The sequence below is a fragment of the Arachis hypogaea genome, chromosome 19 (genome assembly GCF_003086295.3).
Source record: "Arachis hypogaea cultivar Tifrunner chromosome 19, arahy.Tifrunner.gnm2.J5K5, whole genome shotgun sequence".
NCBI classification, from domain to species: domain Eukaryota; kingdom Viridiplantae; phylum Streptophyta; class Magnoliopsida; order Fabales; family Fabaceae; genus Arachis; species Arachis hypogaea.
This window is the reverse complement of record NC_092054.1, coordinates 47,462,225-47,471,921: the sequence shown is the minus strand read 5'-3', so window position 1 is coordinate 47,471,921 and position 9,697 is coordinate 47,462,225. Positions and strand designations below refer to the sequence as shown.

Sequence of the window (9,697 nt, the reverse complement as noted above, 5' to 3'; positions counted from 1 at the left end):
TTTCAGGTCTCATAGGGCAGGAATAACTTAAAGGACAGAAAGGAAACATACAAAAATGGAAGGAAAGCACAAAAAATGGAGTTTTGAAGAAAAGGCAGCGACGCGAACGCATGGACAGCGCAAACACGTGCCTAGTGTGAAATGGCATCGACGCGTATGCGTGGACGACGCGAACGCGTGCCATGAGCAGAACGCAAATAACGCGTACGCCTGACCGATGCATACGCGTGACAAGGAAAACTCCCAGACAACGCGAACGCGTGACCCACGTGAACGCGTGAGCAACGCGAATGCGTGACAAACGCCACGTACAAGAATCTGCAGAAAATGCCCCCAGCGATTTCTGGACCCTTTTTCGGCCCAATTCCAAGTCAGAAACACAAGATATAAGCCAGAGAATGGCGGAATCAAATAACAACTTAGTGATAGATACAGTATTCATAATTTTAGGTTTTAGATGTAGTTTTTAGAGAGAGAGGTTCTCTCCTCTCTCTTAGGATTTAGGATTAGGATTCCTCTTAAAGGTTAGGTTTATTTCTTCTTCAATCACAGGTTCAATATTCCTTTAGTTTATTTTCTCTTCTACTATTATTTACTCTATTACTTTAATTGATATTTATCTTTTCGCTTCGATTTATGAATTTTTCATGTTAGAATTTTCTTAATTAATATAAATTGAGGTATTTTCAGATTTAATTTTTCTTTATTTTGTAACAGCGCAGACCACCCGCTAGCACGATATTATCCGCTTTGGCACACAAGGCCTCACGGTTTTGCCTTTGACGATAGGGATGCTAGCCGAAACCCCCCACACTCACTCGTCAAAACGCGTCATGCTAGGGAGAGGTATCCACACCCTTATAAGGCATGCTTCGTTCCCCTCTCCAACCGATGTGGGCCTTACAATCCACCCCCTAAGGGAGCCTAGCGCCCTCGCTGGCACATCGATCCGGGTTCTGCTCTGATACCATCTGTAACAGCCCAGACCACCCGCTAGCACGATATTATTCGCTTTGGCACACAAGGCCTCACGGTTTTGCCTTTGATGATAGGGATGCTAGCCGAAACCCCCCACACTCACTCGTCAAAACGCGTCATGCTAGGGAGAGGTATCCACACCCTTATAAGGCATGCTTCGTTCCCCTCTCTAACCGATGTGGGCCTTACAATGTTGGGGAGGGGAACGAAGCATGCCTTATAAGGGTGTGGATACCTCTCCCTAGCATGACGCGTTTTGATGAGTGAGTGTGGGGGGCTTCGGCTAGCATCTCTATCGTCAAAGGCAAAACCGTGAGGCCTTGTGTGCCAAAGCGGACAATATCTTGCTAATGGGTGGTCTGGGCTGTTACAGATGATATCAGAGCCAGAACCCGGATCGATGTGCCAGCGAGGGCGCTGGACTCCCTTAGGGGAGTGGATTGTAAGGCCCACATCGGTTGGGGAGGGGAACGAAGCATGCCTTATAAGGGTGTGGATACCTCTCCCTAGCATGACGCATTTTGACGAGTGAGTGTGGGGCTTCGGCTAGCATCCCTATCGTCAAAGGCAAAACCGTGAGGCCTTGTGTGCCAAAGCGGACAATATCGTGCTAGCGGGTGGTCTGTGCTGTTACATATTTTATTTATGAATGCTTTTAATTTAATTTAAGATATTTTCCCCTTTTGGCTTTGGTTAAGTAATTAGCAACACTTGAGTTATCAAACTCAGCTGGTTAATTTGTACTCCAATAACTCTAGTCTTTCCATAGGAGTTGACTAGGACTTAAGGATTAAAATAATTAGTCCACTTGACTTTCCTTTATTTAGCAAGGGTTAATTAAAGTGGGAGCAGAATCCAATTCTCATCACACCTGATAAGGATAACTAGGATAGGACTTCAATTTCTCATACCTTGCCAAGAGATTTTTTTAATTATTAATTTATTTTTCTTATCATTTAAATTACTTATCCCTTATTTTAAAAAACCCAAAAATATATCCTTTTTACATAACCAATAATAAATCATACCTCCCTGCAATTCTTTGAGAAGACGACCCGAGGTTTAAATACTTCGGTTATAAATTTATTTGAATTTTGTTACTTGTGACAACCAAATTTTTGTACGAAAGGATTCTCTGTTGGTTTAGAAACTATACCTAGAACACGATTATATTTTTATAAAAATTCTTTACTAAACAGAAATCAGTTCGCCAATCATCTGATGAGTATTTTGAGGACAATGTTGTCACAAAAGAACATGATCTTCTTTTCGATGACATAAATGCTATCTCCAACCCAGAAGAGAGAAAATACTTTCTCCAAAAGCTCAAACAAACTTTATAAACAAAAAATAAACCCAAAGATTTGGTTATCAAAAACAAGTACGATGTCAAGCCTACTTTTAAAAAACTCGAAAAACATGTTTCTAAGCCTAGAACTGTTCAGGATATTCAGAATAAAATTGATACTCTCAAAAAGGAGATCCATCTCATCAAACAACAACAACGACACCACCAAAATTGTTTATCTCATATTCTGGAAGAAGATTCAGATAATACTAAGGAAGAACCTCAGAATGATCAACTTCTTTAAAATCAAACTTTTCAACCTCCAACCAGTGACCAAATTGTTCACCTCTCAAAGGATGATCAAGAAGATGAGATAGCAAAAATTCTATAGTTAGTCAGTCAATTAACCGTCATGAAATTCTATATCAATATTCGGATTGTCATCCATGATTTTGTACTGAAAACTATAGCCATTTTTTATACTGGTGCATATTCAAATTGTATTTTAGAAGGTTTAGTCCCAACAAAATATTTTGAAAAAACTTTAAAGGACCTTAGTACAGCTACTGGCGAGCATTTACAGATCAAATATAAACTTTCTAATTCTATCATTAAAAATGTTTTTCTCCGGGTAAAAACCCTTTTTCTCCTTGTAAAAGATTTAAAAAGTTAGGTCATACTGGGAACACCCTTTATTAGAACTCTTTTCCCGTTGATGATGTCATACGACAGTATTACCACCTACTTAGGAGGAACCCCAACAACTTTCCAATTTGTTTCAACCCTCATTCACAAAACACTCAACCTCCTTCAGTTCAAAGCCAATCAAATCAACTTCTTAAAAGAAGAAGTATCTTTTAAAAACCTAGAAACCCAATTACAAAAACTTGAAACCCAACAAAAGATTAAAGCCCTTCTTCAACAAATACAAGAAATAATATGTTTCGATTTGCCTCATGCATTTTGGAATAGAAAACAACATATTGGGGATCTCCCTTGTGAAAAGGATTTCAAGGAAAGCCAAATTCCAACAAAAGTTAGACCCATACAAATGAATGAGAAACTCCTCTAATACTGCCAAAAAGAGATTACAGATCTCTTGCACAAAAAGCTTATCAGGCCTAGTAAAAGTCAGTGGTCTTGTTCCGCTTTCTATGTCAACAAACAAGCCAAATTATAAAGAGGCACTCCTAGATTAGTTATCAACTATAAGCCTCTAAACAAAGCTCTCCAATGGATAAGGTATCCTATCCCAAACAAAAATGAATTACTAAATAGACTAAACTCGGCGAACATTTTCTCAAAATTTGACATGAAATCTGGAAATTGGCAATTCCATATTAATGAGGCTGATAGATACAAAACAGTATTCACAGTGCCTTTCGGACAGAGTGAATGGAATGTGATGCCTTTTGGCCTGAAAAATGCTCCGTCTGAATTTCAAAAAATCATGAATGATATTTTCAATCTTTTTTCTGACTTTGCCATTGTCTACATAGATAACGTGCTCATTTTAAGCATGTGAAAACTTTTATGCATACTATCAAGCATAATGGTCTAGCAGTTTCTAAACAAAAGATTAATTTATTCCAAACTAAAATCTGTTTTCTTGGTCACATGATTTACCAAGGAACGATTACACCTATAAATAGAGCTATCCAATTTGCGGATAAATTTTCTGATCACATTATAAAGAAACAACAATTCCAAAGGTTTCTTGGCTACCTAAATTATGTAGCCGACTTCATTCCAAATTTGAGCACCCTCATCAAACCTCTTCATGACCGTCTGAGGAAAAAACCCCTCCTTGGACAGATAATCATACAAAGATTGTCAAACTACTCAAACTTTGTGTCAAGGAACTCCCTTGCCTTTACCTCCCTGTTCCCCAAGCCTTCAAAATTGTTGAAATTGATGCCTCATATTTAGGTTATGGTTGTATCCTAAAACAAAAGCTAAATAATAAAGAATGCGTCATTGCATTTATATCTAAGCATTGGAATACTTCCCAATAAAATTATTTCACAATAAAGAAAGAAATTTTAGCAATTGTTTTATGCATTTCCAAATTCCAATCTGATTTATTAAACCAAAAATTTTTGGCCAGGGTAGATTGTAAGTCTGCAAAAGACATTTTACGAAAAGATGTAAAGAATCTTGCATCCAAACACATTCTTGTCCGAGGACAAGAAATTTTAAGCATTTTTTATTTCGAAATTGAATACATTCAAGGAATCTCAAACTCTCTCCCTGATTATCTTACACGTGAATATTTACAGGGATCACATTCGAATGCCTAAAAAGGCATCTTTAGCCTCTTCAAGTGGTAGAGGCATTCGCCTAGCCCTACTAGGGTCAATTAAAAGATCAGGGTCAAGTACTCCAACAGGGTCATCTACCCACCAACCTACCTCATCAACCCAACAACCAACTGGGTCATTTACCCAGCTAAAAGATATAGTTGAATCATCAACTCAACAACAAACTACCCAGCCAAACAGACTAAAGCAGACTATGCCTTTCCAATCCAAACCCTTTTAGCCTTACAAGATGCGGGGCTAACAAAGCTACATCATAAATATTGGGCTGACATATGTGATAGTTCAGATGAAGAAATTAATATTTCAAACTGACTAACTCAAGCAGTGAACCAACAAACAATTTGTCAAGACCCAAAAGGCAAAGCCATTACCAAAGTCAAATTACCCCAATCACTTAACCAAACCCAACTTCCAAACCTTCAAACTTCAAAAACCCAAACTACATATATTTCAAAAAACAAGTTCTCTTCTGTGTTATTAATTGAACCAAAATTTTGGGAAAAAACACTGATGAGCGGATAATTTATACGCTTTTTGGCATTGTTTTTAGTATGTTTTTAGTAGGATCTAGTTACTTTTAGGGATGTTTTCATTAGTTTTTATGTTAAATTCACATTTCTGGATTTTACTATGAGTTTGTGTGTTTTTCTGTAATTTCAGGTATTTTCTGGCTGAAATTGAGGGACTTGAGCAGAAATCAGATTCAGAGGTTGAAAAAGGACTACTGATGCTGTTGGATTCTGACCTCCCTGCACTCAAAGTGGATTTTCTGGAGCTACAGAACTCGAAATGGCGCGCTTCCAATTGCGTTGGAAAGTAGACATCCAGGGCTTTCCAGCAATATATAATAGTTCATACTTTGGCCAAGAATTGACGACGTAAACTGGCATTCAACACCAGCCTTCTGCCCAAATCTGGCGTCCAGCGCCAGAAAAGGATCCAAAACCAGAGTTGAACGCCCAAACTGGCACAGAAACTGGCGTTCAACTCCACAAATGGCCTCTGCACGTGCTACACTTAAGCTCAGCCCAAACACACACCAAGTGGGCCCTGGAAGTGGATTTATGCATCAATTACTTACTCATGTAAACCCTAGTGACTAGTTTATTATAAATAGGACCTTTTACTGGTCTTTTTGACCATCTTTGGATCCTGGATTGTATTTTGATCCTGTGATCACGTTTTAGGGGGCTGGCCATCTCGGCCATGCCTGGACCTTCACTTATGTATTTTCATACGGTAGAGTTTCTACACTCCATAGATTAAGGTGTGGAGCTCTGCTGTTCCTCAAAGATTAATGCAAAGTACTACTGTTTTCTATTCAATTCTTCTTATTTCGCTTCTAAGATATCCATTCGCACCCAAGAACGTGATGAAGGTGATGATTATGTGTGACGCTCATCATCCTTCTCCCTTATGAACGCGTGCCTGACAAACACTTCTGTTCTACATGAAATAAGCTAGAATGAATATCTCTTAGATCTCCTAACCGGAATCTTCGTGGCGTAAGCTAGAATGATAGCGGCATTCAAGAGAATCCGGAAAGTCTAAACCTTGTCTGTGGTATTCCGAGTAGGATTCAATGATTGAATGACTGTGACGAGCTTCAAACTCGCGAGTGCTGGGCGTTAGTGACAGACGCAAAAGGAGGGTGAATCCTATTCCAGCATGATCGAGAACCAACAGATGAATAGCCGTGTCGTGACAGGGTGCGTGAGCATATTATTCACTGAGAGGAGGGGATGTAGCCACTGACAACGGTGATGCCCTTGCATACAGCCAGCCATGGAAAGGAGTAAGACAGATTGGATGAAGATAGCAGGAAAGCAGAGGTTCAGAGGAACGAAAAGCATCTCCATTCGCTTATCTGAAATCCCTACCAATGATTTACATAAGTATCTCTATCTCTATTCTTTTATTATATATTCGAAAACACCATTATCACTTTATATCCGCCTGACTGAGATTTACAAGGTGACCATAGCTTGCTTCATACCAACAATCTCCGTGGGATTCGACCCTTACTCACGTAAGGTATTACTTGGACGACCCAGTGCACTTGCTGGTTAGTTGTATCGAAGTTGTGACAATTATGTATTGAGATCCGCGCACCAAGTTGCTCACGTTGCCAGGGATTGTTTGAGCCTGGACATCACAATTTCGTGCACCAAGTTTTTGGCGCCGTTGCCGGGGATTGTTCGAGTTTGGACAACTGACGGTTCATCTTGTTGCTCAGATTAGGTAATTTTCTTTTTTATTTTGTTTTCAAAAATCTTTCAAAAATATTTTCAAAAATCTCTCATCTGTTTTCGAAAAAAAATAAAAATGTTTTCAAAAATTTATTCAAAATTTTTAAGAATGAATTCTAGTGTTTCATGAAGCATGTGAAGCCTGGCTGGCTGTAAAGCCATGTCTAAATTCTTTTGGACTGAGGCTTCCAAACCATCAGAGGTAAGTTACATACTTGGTAAATGATGAGCAGCAATTTGTTATCAAGAGCAATATACTCTGGTGTTACATGCTGAAGCTTGGCTGGCCATTGGCCATGTCTAGTGTTTTGGACTGGAGCTTTCATTGAAAGCTTGGCTGGCTAGTGAGCCATGTCTAATTCCTGGACTGAAGCTTTAGACTAAGAATGCAAGATTCCTGGAATTCATATTAAAAATTTTGGAATCCTTATTTTTCTTTTTCATATAATTTTCGAAAAATACCAAAAAAATTAGAAAATCATAAAAATAAAAAATATTTCATGTTTCTTGTTTGAGTCTTGGGTCATGTTATAAGTTTGGTGTCACTTGCATATGCATCTTGCATTTTTCGAAAATTTCATGCATTCATGGTGTTCTTCATGATCTTCAAGTTGTTCTTGGTAAGTCTTCTTGTTTGATCTTGATGATTTTTTGTTTTGTGTTGTATCATGTTTTTCATATGCATTCTTGAATTCTTAGTGCGTAAGCATTAAAGAATTCTAAGTTTGGTGTCTTGCATGTTTTCTTTGCATTAAAAATTTTTCAAAATTGTGTCTATGATGTTCATCTTGACATTCATAGTGTTCTTGGTGTTCATCATAGCATTTTTGCATGCATTCATTGTTTTGATCTAAAAATTTCATGCATTGCATAATTTTCATGTTTTTCATAAAAATTTCAAAAATCAAAAAAATATCTTTCCCTTTTTCTCTCATCAAATTCGAAAATTTGGATTGACTTTTTCAAAAATTTTTAAAATCAAATTGTTTCTCATGAGTCAAACCAAATTTTCAATTTGAAAATCTTATCTTTTTCAAAATCTTTTTCAAAAATCAAATCTTTTTCAAAATTCTTAGTTATTTTTGAAAATTCCAAAAATATTTTTCAAAAATCTTTTTCTTATTTTTATACCAAATTTTCGAAAATAACATAATCAATTAATGTTTTGATTCAAAAATTTGAAGTTTGTTACTTGCTTGTTAAGAAAGATTCAAACTTTAAGTTCTAGAATCATATCTTGTGATTTCTTATGAATCAAGTCATTAATTGTGATTTTAAAAATCAAATTTTTTTCAAAACTAATTTCAATCATATCTTTTCAAAAATATCTTCTTATCTTATCTTTTTTAAAAATATCTTTTCAAAATATCTTTTCTAACTTCCTAACTTCTTATCTTTTCAAAATTGGTTTTCAAAATTTGTTTCAACTAACTAACTAACTTTTTGTTTGTTTCTTAACTTTTTCAAAACTACCTAACTAACTCTCTCTCTCTAATTTTCGAAAATATCTTCCCTCTTTTTCAAAATTTCTTTTTAATTAACTAATTATTTTTATTTTTTATTTTTGATTTCAAAAATTTTCGAAAATCACTAACATTTTTCAAAAACTATTTTCAAAAATCACTAACTCCTTTTCAAAAATAATTTTCGAAAATTCCCTCCTTCTCTCTCATCTTATTCTATTTATTTATTCATCTACTAACATCTCTTCCTCACATCATCACCAAATTCGAACCCCCTCCTCTATCTGTGTTCGAATTTCTTCTTCTTTTCTTCTACTCACAAAGGGATCCCTATACTGTGGTATAAAGGATCTCTATTATTATTATTATTTTTCTGTGCCTTCTTCTTTGTCATATGAGCAGGAGCAAGGATAAGAACATTCTTGTGGAAGCAGATCCAGAACCTGAAAGGACTCTGAAGAGAAAATTAAGAGAAGCCAAAATACAACAATCCAGAGATAACCTTTCAGAAATTTTCGAACAGGAAAAGGAGATGGCAGCCGAAAATAATAATAATGAAAGGAGGATGCTTGGTGACTTTACTGCACCTAATTCCAATTTACATGGAAGAAGCATCTCCATTCCTGCCATTGGAGCAAACAACTTTGAGCTGAAACCTCAATTAGTTTCTCTGATGCAGCAGAACTGCAAGTTTCATGGACTTCCATCTGAAGATCCTTTTCAGTTCTTAACTGAATTCTTGCAGATATGTGATACTGTTAAGACTAATGGAGTAGATCCTGAAGTCTACAGGCTCATGCTTTTCCCTTTTGCTGTAAGAGACAGAGCTAGATTATGGTTGGATTCTCAACCCAAAGACAGCCTGAACTCTTGGGATAAGCTGGTCACGGCTTTCTTAGCCAAGTACTTTCCTCCTCAAAAGCTGAGCAAGCTTAGAGCTGATGTTCAAACCTTCAGACAGAAAGAAGGTGAATCTCTCTATGAAGCTTGGGAAAGATACAAACAGTTGACCAAAAAGTGTCCTTCTGACATGCTTTCAGAATGGACCATCCTGGATATATTCTATGATGGTTTATCTGAGCTATCAAAGATGTCACTGGACACTTCTGCAGGTGGATCCATTCACCTAAAGAAAACGCCTGCAGAAGCTCAAGAACTCATTGACATGGTTGCTAATAACCAGTTCATGTACACTTCTGAAAGGAATCCTGTGAGCAATGGGACGCCTATGAAGAAGGGAGTTCTTGAGGTTGATACTCTGAATGCCATATTGGCTCAGAATAAAATATTGACTCAGCAAGTCAATATGATCTCTCAGAGTCTGCATGGAATGCAAGCTGCATCCAACAGTACTCAAGGGGCTTCTTCTGAAGAAGAAGCTTATGATCCTGAGAACCC

General features: G+C 37.1%; 1 non-coding gene across 1 annotated transcript; it reads right to left on the bottom strand.

The window, feature by feature from the left end:
• Positions 1 to 9,227: 9,227 nt before the first annotated feature.
• LOC112781635 (small nucleolar RNA R71) lies at positions 9,228 to 9,335 on the bottom strand. The gene has a single exon (XR_003192400.1). It is a non-coding gene; the product is annotated as a small nucleolar RNA R71 (small nucleolar RNA).
• Between the last annotated feature and the right edge of the window lie 362 nt (positions 9,336 to 9,697).